This window comes from Nannobrachium achirus (assembly GCF_963921795.1).
Source record: "Nannobrachium achirus genome assembly, chromosome: 11".
Lineage (NCBI taxonomy): Eukaryota > Metazoa > Chordata > Actinopteri > Myctophiformes > Myctophidae > Nannobrachium > Nannobrachium achirus.
The window spans coordinates 60,310,562-60,320,150 of record NC_137820.1 but is presented as its reverse complement, the minus strand read 5'-3'; the positions used below and the strand labels follow the sequence as shown (position 1 = coordinate 60,320,150).

At 39.7% G+C, this 9,589-nt stretch overlaps 1 long non-coding RNA gene across 1 annotated transcript; it reads left to right on the top strand.

Annotated features, from left to right (window-relative positions):
• Window positions 1–5,886: 5,886 nt before the first annotated feature.
• LOC308294047 lies at window positions 5,887–9,368 on the top strand. The gene is made up of 6 exons (XR_013962516.1): window positions 5,887–6,355; window positions 6,966–7,039; window positions 7,144–7,252; window positions 7,850–7,925; window positions 8,532–8,608; window positions 8,884–9,368. It is a non-coding gene; the product is annotated as an uncharacterized lncRNA (long non-coding RNA).
• Window positions 9,369–9,589: the final 221 nt, after the last annotated feature.

The window sequence follows — 9,589 nt, the reverse complement described above, 5'->3', positions numbered from 1 at the left end:
GTTGTCGGATTTTTGACCAAACCTCAATGTCTGCCCAACGTTATTATGACAACGTCCACACAACGTTGCAGTCTAACATTATCAGACGTTGATATTTGGTTGGTTTTAGGTTGTGTTGGTAACTAACCAATAACCAACGTCTGTTCAACGTATTATCCCAACGTCAGGTTGACGTCGAATACTGACATGCTGTTGTCGGATTTTTGAACAAACCTCAATGTCTGCCCAACGTTATTTTACTAACGTCCACACAACGTTGCAGTCTAACATCATCAGACGTTGACATTTGGTTGGTTTTAGGTTTTGTTGGTAACTGACCAATAACCAACGTCTGTTTAACCTATTAACCCAACGTCAGGTTGACGTCGAATACTGACATGCTGTTGTCGGATTTTTGACCAAACCTCAATGTCTGCCCAACGTTATTTTACTAACGTCCACATAACGTTGAAGTCTAACATCATCAGACGTTGATATTTGGTTGGTTTTAGGTTGTGTTGGTAACTGACCAATAACCAACGTCTGTTCACGTATTATCCCAACGTCATCTTGATGTTGAATACTGACATTCTGTTGTCGGATTTTTGGACAAACCTCAATGTCTATCCAACGTTATTATGACAACGTCCACACAACGTTGCAGTCTAACATCATTAGACGTAGATATTTGGTTGGTTTTAGGTTGTGTTGGTAACTGACCAATAACCAACATCTGTTCAACGTATTATCCCAACGTCAGGTTGACGTCGAATACTGACATGCTGTTGTCGGATTTTTGACCAAACCTCAATGTCTGCCCAACGTTATTTTACTAACGTCCACACAACGTTGCAGTCTAACATCATCAGACGTTGACATTTGGTTGGTTTTAGGTTGCGTTGGTAACTAACCAATAACCAACGTCTGTTCAACCTATTATCCCAACATCATGTTGACGTCGAACACTGACATGCCCTTGTCGGATTTTTGACCAAACCTCAATGTCTGCCCAACGTTATTTTACTAACGTCCACATAACGTTGAAGTCTAACATCATTAGACATAGATATTTGGTTGGTTTTAGGTTGTGTTGGTAACTAACGAATAACCAACGTGTGTTCAACGTGTTTTCCCAACATCAGGCTGATGTTGAATCACTGACATGCTGTTGTCGGATATTTGACTGAACCTCAGTGTCTGTCCAACGTTATTATAATAACGTCTACACAACATTGCAGTCTAACGTCATTAGACGTTGACATTTGGTTGGTTTTAGGTTGTGTTGGTAACTGACCAATAACCAACGTCTGTTCGACTTATTATCCCAGCGTCATCTTGACGTCGAATACTGACATGCTCTTGTCTGATATTTGACCAAACGTCAATGTCTGCCCAATGTTATTATGACAACGTCCACACAACGTTGCAGTCTAACATCATCAGACGTTGATATTTGGTTGGTTTTAGGTTGTGTTGGTAACTGACCAATAACCAACGTCTGTTCGACGTATTATCCCAACGTCAGGTTGACGTTGAATACTCAGATGCTGTTGTCGGTATTAGACCAAACCTCAATGTCTGCCCAACGTTATTTTACTAACGTCCACATAACGTTGAAGTCTAACATCATCAGACGTTGATATTTGGTTGGTTTTAGGTTGTGTTGGTAACTGACCAATAACCAACGTCTGTTCGACTTATTATTCCAGCGTCATCTTGACGTCGAATACTGACATGCTGTTGTCGGATTTTTGACCAAACATCAATGTCTGCCCAATGTTATTATGACAACGTCCACACAACGTTGCAGTCTAACATCATTAGACGTAGATATTTGGTTGGTTTTAGGTTGTGTTGGTAACTAACCAATAACCAACATCTGTTCAACGTATTATCCCAACGTCAGGTTGACGTCGAATACTGACATGCTGTTGTCGGATTTTTGACCAAACCTCAATGTCTTCCCAACGTTATTTTACTAACGTCCACACAACGTTGCAGTCTAACATCATCAGACGTTGACATTTGGTTGGTTTTAGGTTGCGTTGGTAACTAACCAATAACCAACGTCTGTTCAACCTATTATCCCAACATCATGTTGACGTCGAACACTGACATGCCCTTGTCGGATTTTTGACCAAACCTCAATGTCTGCCCAACGTTATTTTACTAACGTCCACATAACGTTGAAGTCTAACATCATTAGACATAGAGATTTGGTTGGTTTTAGGTTGTGTTGGTAACTAACGAATAACCAACGTGTGTTCAACGTGTTTTCCCAACATCAGGCTGATGTTGAATCACTGACATGCTGTTGTCGGATATTTGACTGAACCTCAGTGTCTGTCCAACGTTATTATAATAACGTCTACACAACATTGCAGTCTAACGTCATTAGACGTTGACATTTGGTTGGTTTTAGGTTGTGTTGGTAACTGACCAATAACCAACGTCTGTTCGACCTATTATCCCAGCGTCATCTTGACGTCGAATACTGACATGCTCTTGTCTGATATTTGACCAAACGTCAATGTCTGCCCAATGTTATTATGACAACGTCCACACAACGTTGCAGTCTAACATCATCAGACGTTGATATTTGGTTGGTTTTAGGTTGTGTTGGTAACTGACCAATAACCAACGTCTGTTCGACGTATTATCCCAACGTCAGGTTGACGTTGAATACTCAGATGCTGTTGTCGGTATTAGACCAAACCTCAATGTCTGCCCAACGTTATTTTACTAACGTCCACATAACGTTGAAGTCTAACATCATCAGACGTTGATATTTGGTTGGTTTTAGGTTGTGTTGGTAACTGACCAATAACCAACGTCTGTTCGACTTATTATTCCAGCGTCATCTTGACGTCGAATACTGACATGCTGTTGTCGGATTTTTGACCAAACATCAATGTCTGCCCAATGTTATTATGACAACGTCCACACAACGTTGCAGTCTAACATCATCAGACGCTGATATTTGGTTGGTTTTAGGTTGCGTTGGTAACTAACCAATAACCAATGTCTGTTCAACGTATTATCCCAACGTCATATTGATGTTGAATTCTGACATGCTCTTGTCTGATATTTGACCAAACGTCAATGTCTGCCCAACATTATCATGACAACGTCCACACAACGTTGCAGTCTAACATCATCAGACGTTGATATTTGGTTGGTTTTAGGTTGTGTTGGTAACTGACCAATAACCAACGTCTGTTCGACGTATTATCCCAACTTCAGGTTGACGTTGAATACTCAGATGCTGTTGTCGGTATTAGACCAAACCTCAATGTCTGCTCAACGTTATTTTACTAACGTCCACATAACGTTGAAGTCTAACATCATCGGACGTTGATATTTGGTTGGTTTTAGGTTGTGTTGGTAACTAACCAATAACCAACGTCTGTTCAACGTATAATCCCAACGTCAGGTTAATGTCGAATTCTGACATGCTCTTGTCGGATTTTTGACCAAACCTCAATGTCTGCCCAACGTTATCATGACAACGTCCACACAACGCTGCAGTCTAACATCATTAGACATAGATATTTGGTTGGTTTTAGGTTGTGTTGGTAACTAACCAATAACCAACGTCTGTTCAACGTATAATCCCAACGTCATATTGACGTCGAACACTGACATGCTCTTGTCGGATATTTGACCAAACCTCAATGTCTGCCCAACGTTATCATTACAACGTCCACACAACGCTGCAGTCTAACATCATTAGACATAGATATTTGGTTGGTTTTAGAACCACTGCTTTGAGAACCACTGTGCTAGTAGACATTTGAGACTGGCTCTTTGTGTGCTACTGGTAACATTATTGTCCACTCCATGGCAAAAATATCATTCAGACAAAAATGTCCACCGCAAGCCAGCCTGGGGTATCCACAGTTTAATACCGCATACTATTAACTATGAAGTTTATCAATGTAAAACATTATAGATGTGACATAGAACAAAGTGTACAAATCAGCCCAACATACACAACCCATTATGGACGGGAACCCCTGTTTTATCCCTCAGGCGTTTTTTTCTGAAAACTTAGGTCAGGCTTTAGAAGGTATCGACCTTATGTCTTAATGGTTTAAAAACAGTAAAGATATATGGAATGGCAACCTGATATTAACTGCATTTGTTCTCGAAGTGGGGTCCTTGAGGGAGTTCCAGGGGGTCCCCTGCTAAATGATAGTTAGGAATGAAATGGACCCTTATGGGTAACTCATAGAGTGTACAAATGGAACCAAAATGGACCCATTAACATTGATTTTACAATAAATTGGGGTCTCAGATAGAAATGCCATAAAATGGAGGTCCGTACTTAGACTAATGCATGTCAAACTGGGGTTCTTGCAATTAAAATAGTTGAGAATCACTGCTTGACTCATCAAAATCTTCTCTAATGGAAATGTTTCTTCTTTGAAATGTTTGAGATCCACTACCATACTGTATTCCTCAATGCTTCAGAAGCTTAATATAAAACTATCCTGCTTGAAATGAGTATAATACAATAAAAACATCATCCTGACGTCAACCTGACGTTGGGATAATACGTTGAACAGACGTTGGTTATTGGTTAGTTACCAACACAACCTAAAACCAACCAAATATCAACGTCTGATGATGTTAGACTTCAACGTTATGTGGACGTTAGTAAAATAATGTTGGGCAGACATTGGTTATACAAGCAAATTATCATCTGTAATTAAATCTGATTAAAACACATTTTAATGCCTATCTTTTGGGATATTATAGTTTGGAGGAAACATGAAAGATGAAGGGAGCCATCTTTGTAGTTACAGAGAGGAACACAATATATGTGTGTTTATGGAAAGCAGTTTGAAAATCAACTACACTGCCCACAATGCAATTGCAAATGCCTGATTGGCTGTGTGTCATGTGACTGTGATGTGGCCAGCTACCACTGGCTCTGCTGAGAGCACACCCCCACTTTGAATCCAAACAGCCCACAGCAGTTACATTTGTCACCAACAGCAAGCATTGAGAGCTGCTTGTCTAAAAGTGATTAAAGATAAAACTAAACTAAATAAAATCACTGTTGATTGTTGAACAGGAAGATAGGTTGCTGCCAGTCTATTTGTGGGATTAAATCTACATTATGGAGACTTTTTGCACACAGAGAAGGAGTTTTGGAGCAGGGAGATGACACAGGTATGTAAAGCTATTTTAATTGATTGCTTTTGCTTCCAGTACTTTTTACAACTTCACTATTTACAATTCATACTCCAGTGTTTTCAGCCCTTTTCATGTCAAGGACCCCAAAATCCAAAATGACTATTTGGCTGCAGACCCCTTTTAATATGTGACAGGAACCCTCATTCCTGTAAAAAAGTTTCCATTATATAATGTTTCCAAGGTCCATTATTTATTCAGCAGTTAAATAGTGTTATTGTGACAGTAATCATTGCTATTTATATAGTGTTTGTTTAGTAATGTTAGGTTGGTTCCAGCCTTCCAGGTGGTCCCCAGCTAAATGATGGGGAGTTGATAACCAAATGGACCCCTATAGATCTTTTAATTACTGTAAAATCAAACCAAATGTACAAGCTAAATTATTTTTTACACATGATCTGTATTCCTAAATTATTAGGTATGAGACTGAGAGGCTAAATCTCACTAAATGGTGGTCCATGGCTCAAATGCATAATTGACAAACACTGATTTTGTGCCATGGTTCTCAAAGTGGGAGTGGGAGCTAGAAGTGATTAACAGGAGTGTGTGTGTGTGTGTGTGTGTGTGTGTGTGTGTGTGTGTGTGTGTGTGTGTGTGTGTGTGTGTGTGTGTGTGTGTGTGGTACATGGCTCATTTGTAATTTATTTTGTAGTCTTTCAACTTTTGTTTTTCTTCTGTCAACAGAAAATTCCAACGTTGAAAAGAAAACCAGTCTATGCAATATGGTAGGTTAAGTCTCCTCTTACCACCCTTTAGCAAAGTCCTTTTTAATCCAGGAAATCCAGTAGTAATCCACAATAGGAAAATAAAAGGTATCTTCATCCTGTGGTATAATATCCAAGATCCAATATAGAATACAGCATGACTTTTGCATGAGACTTCTCCTTCTCTTCTTACCCTGTACTGCCAAAGCTGCACTTCACAGGTGTTACAAACACGTCTGAATGCCAATCTACTGCAGCCAATCACTGCAGGAACTAGTCAAGTACTAAATAATATACTGTACATGCTCATATTATGCAATGTGTTCTTGTAGATAATTTTGTGTCTAATGCAACATTGTTGTTTGATGGAGTATGATAAAATCTAACCTATTCATTTCCTTTTTCACTCTCTCTCTGTTACATGAGGTGTCTCTGTGGTGGTATGAGGTGATCCTGGGAGCTAAGCCAACCAGGTAATTTACTTAATTAATAATGATTTATTTGAACTGAGAAGCCATTCTACAGCCTCACATTGTGTGTGCTTGTAGATCAGCTATTTTTGTGACTTCGGTCCATTATATCTCCCCTTTAATGATTGAATGATTGCACTCTCCCACAGTAATAAGGAAAAGAAAAAACAACACATGTTGACCATTTTTACACTTTGTTAATTTTAAGCTCAGTGTCAGGGAAGCCCACAATGAGAGTAAATGCCAGCAGAACAATATTGCAAGCCATTTTGGCAAAACCTTGATCGGCGCTACCCACACGTTAGGTTGTGTCGCTCATGCCTCGAATGCCCGATGCTTACAAGCTGTACTTTGTTGTAAAGGTGACGAATCAATGATAAAAATGATATAAAACAATACAAATTGGTATTATTAAAGGGGAGATAATGGACCGAAGTCAAGTTTCCTTTCTTTTTGTGCTGATTTTATTTCCTTTCTCTCTGTGTCTCAGGTGCCGTACGTTGGGTGGCTGCTTGTTCTTGTGACGCAGTGTCCAGTCCTGTCTTATGTGGAAGCAAACATGTATGAACTAGTCACTAGTCTGTTTTCACTTCTCCCTCTCTCTCTCTCTCAGGTGTCTGCTGTGCTTGTCCCGCCTTTCCTTTGGGATAGACATGGTGGTTTCTACTCTTGGGAGATAACAACCAGGTAGTCTGATCATTGTTTTGTACTAAATAGCCAATCTACAAACTGTTGTGCGATGGAAAATTATAACGCTTTGATTGGGTGTCTAACCTCTCTTTCTCTCTCAGGTGGCGTGACGTGTCTGATAGTCCTTTCGGACCTGGTGCCAGTGGTTGACAGGATAGAGGATGGAGAGAGGAGCAACATCTCTGTGATGACCAAGCTTTTAAGACCTTGGTAGGCTTTATATGAGTCACAGTATAAAGTGCATGTTTCAACATGGAAGAAGAGGAGGTTCGCACACTGTTCCAGAGCTCCGGTAAATAGTTATTATTCTATCCTAATAAACTATTTACTGGAGCTCTGGAACAGTGTGTGAACCTCCTCCTTCCATGGTGTGTATATTATATATTCCTTGGTTCGGCACCTGTAAATCTTTGGAGATGTGCTTGCTTCCCTCTCTGCATGTTTCAACATACAATATGAATTAACCCTTGTGTGATGTGGTTTTCAGTGTCTGCATAATTATTTGTTTAATTATTCTAGGCGATGGCCTGTCTGCATGTTTTCATTTTTTCGCAGCTTAACCACTGGAACCCCCTCTTATGACAATGTCATGATATGTGAAAATTATGTGAAAATAAATAAATACAATTTTGCATGAATGTAGCTTATAGACCTGCTGTTGCTGAGCAGATTTGGTGTAGAGGGTTTAAAAAAGCGGACCACCCTGGGCCACCTGATCAACAAGGGATCAAGAGATTATATGCCATGTTTACAAAAGAACCTTACCCTACTATATTGTTCACAAAAATGTAATATGTTTTTCTTCAGGCTCTTCGGTAACCACATGAAGGGGGAAAAGGAAGGTGGCTTTGGAGAAGACTGATGTATTTTAGAGCAATACAAGGTAACTTCATGTTGACCAAGGACAGACAATTGGCACACACCAATCTGTAAATAATGTAATTGGGCAAAACATGTCCTTCCCTTTGATACAATGGCAAGTGTCTTTGATTTGGTGTCTAACCCAGGGGGTTTCAAACATTTTTGACTCGGGTCACCTCGCCCCTGTAAATAATATTTTAATCCACAGCACCCTTGAAGTACACTGTAAATATTTTGAATCTTACACCATTGGAGAAATATCAGTTTCCATTAGAACTGACTGAAAATAACTTTATACTTTATGTTTAACCACTTGAACCCCAGCATCCCTATTCTGGGAGGAAGGTTCACCAAAAATAGCCGATCTACAAGCTCACAGCGCGTCATGACATGTTGTGAGCTTGTAGATCTGCTATTTTTGCAGAAGAGAGTTGGCCGTAGATGGAAAAATAACTCCTCACAAATCAGGTCAGTTTTACTTAGTGAACTGATATTGATGTAGTGATATTGATGATCAGATTATTCTGAGACACCCCTGGACTGGCATCAAGGCACCCTAGGGTGCAACAGCACCCACTTTAGGAAACCCTGGTCTAACCTATTTCCTTCTTTCTTCTCTCTCTCTTAGCTGGCGTGATGTGTCTGCTTGGGTCCAGTCGTTGAGAGGATGGAGAGAAGAAGCACCTCTGTGACCAAGCTTTTTAAGTAAGTAAGAAGTAATGCACAGCATAACACAGTATAAGGTTTGGGTGTTCTGTGGTTTTCACAATTTAATTCTTCTGGGTGAGGGCCTGCTTAACCAACTGAACTCTTGTTATTTTAAGGTTATGAGGGTGAACATGATGTGAAGTTTTCAAGTTTTTGTATGCATTGTGACCTTGTAGACACACCTGTAAATAATTTAATTTGCAAAACATGACAATGTGGTGGTGTAAGGTTATGACAGCATGTTACATATTTTGTATTCTCTTTTTCTACAGATGCCGTCATGACGTTCAACCCAGAAGCAGAGGACAACCTAAAGCAGCAGAGGCGGGAGACACAGGGGAACTGTCCATTTCAAGAGGGACACTATGGACTGATATAACTTGAATTAGTTCTGGTTGGACCTAAAACCTGGTAGCTCACTGGACATGCAGGCAAGAGGAGGCAGCGGGGGACACAAACGCATGCACTCAGAACTGATTGAACTGACACTGTGAATTCTGGGGGATCTTGGTAGTTCTGTTTGGACCTACAGTTTAATCTGGCAACTCACCGGAATACATTTTTTAAATTATTTTTTGTAGTTGTGAACTCACCGGAATATATTTTTTTAAATAATTTTTGTTGTTGTTGTGAACTCACTGGATTATATTTTTTAATTATTATATTTTTGTTGTGAACACACCGGAATATATTTTATTAATAATTTTGTTGTTGTTGTGGGACATATGCAAGTAAAAAGGAAACTGTCTGGAAGTTCTCTCTGAGGTAGGCTGTGCTATTATTTCATGTATTTCTTTATTTGTCCAGTGTTAAGGTAAAAAAAAGGTGAACTGTTATGTTCTTTTCTGGATCAAGCTTAATCAGACCTAGTGACTGCTGTGTGAGCTACCCTCTATTCACCATTCAGTACTTGACACAATTTGGTGTCATACTGTCATATGTCTGGAAGTTGATGTGATGTTAGCGTTGGTTTTCACG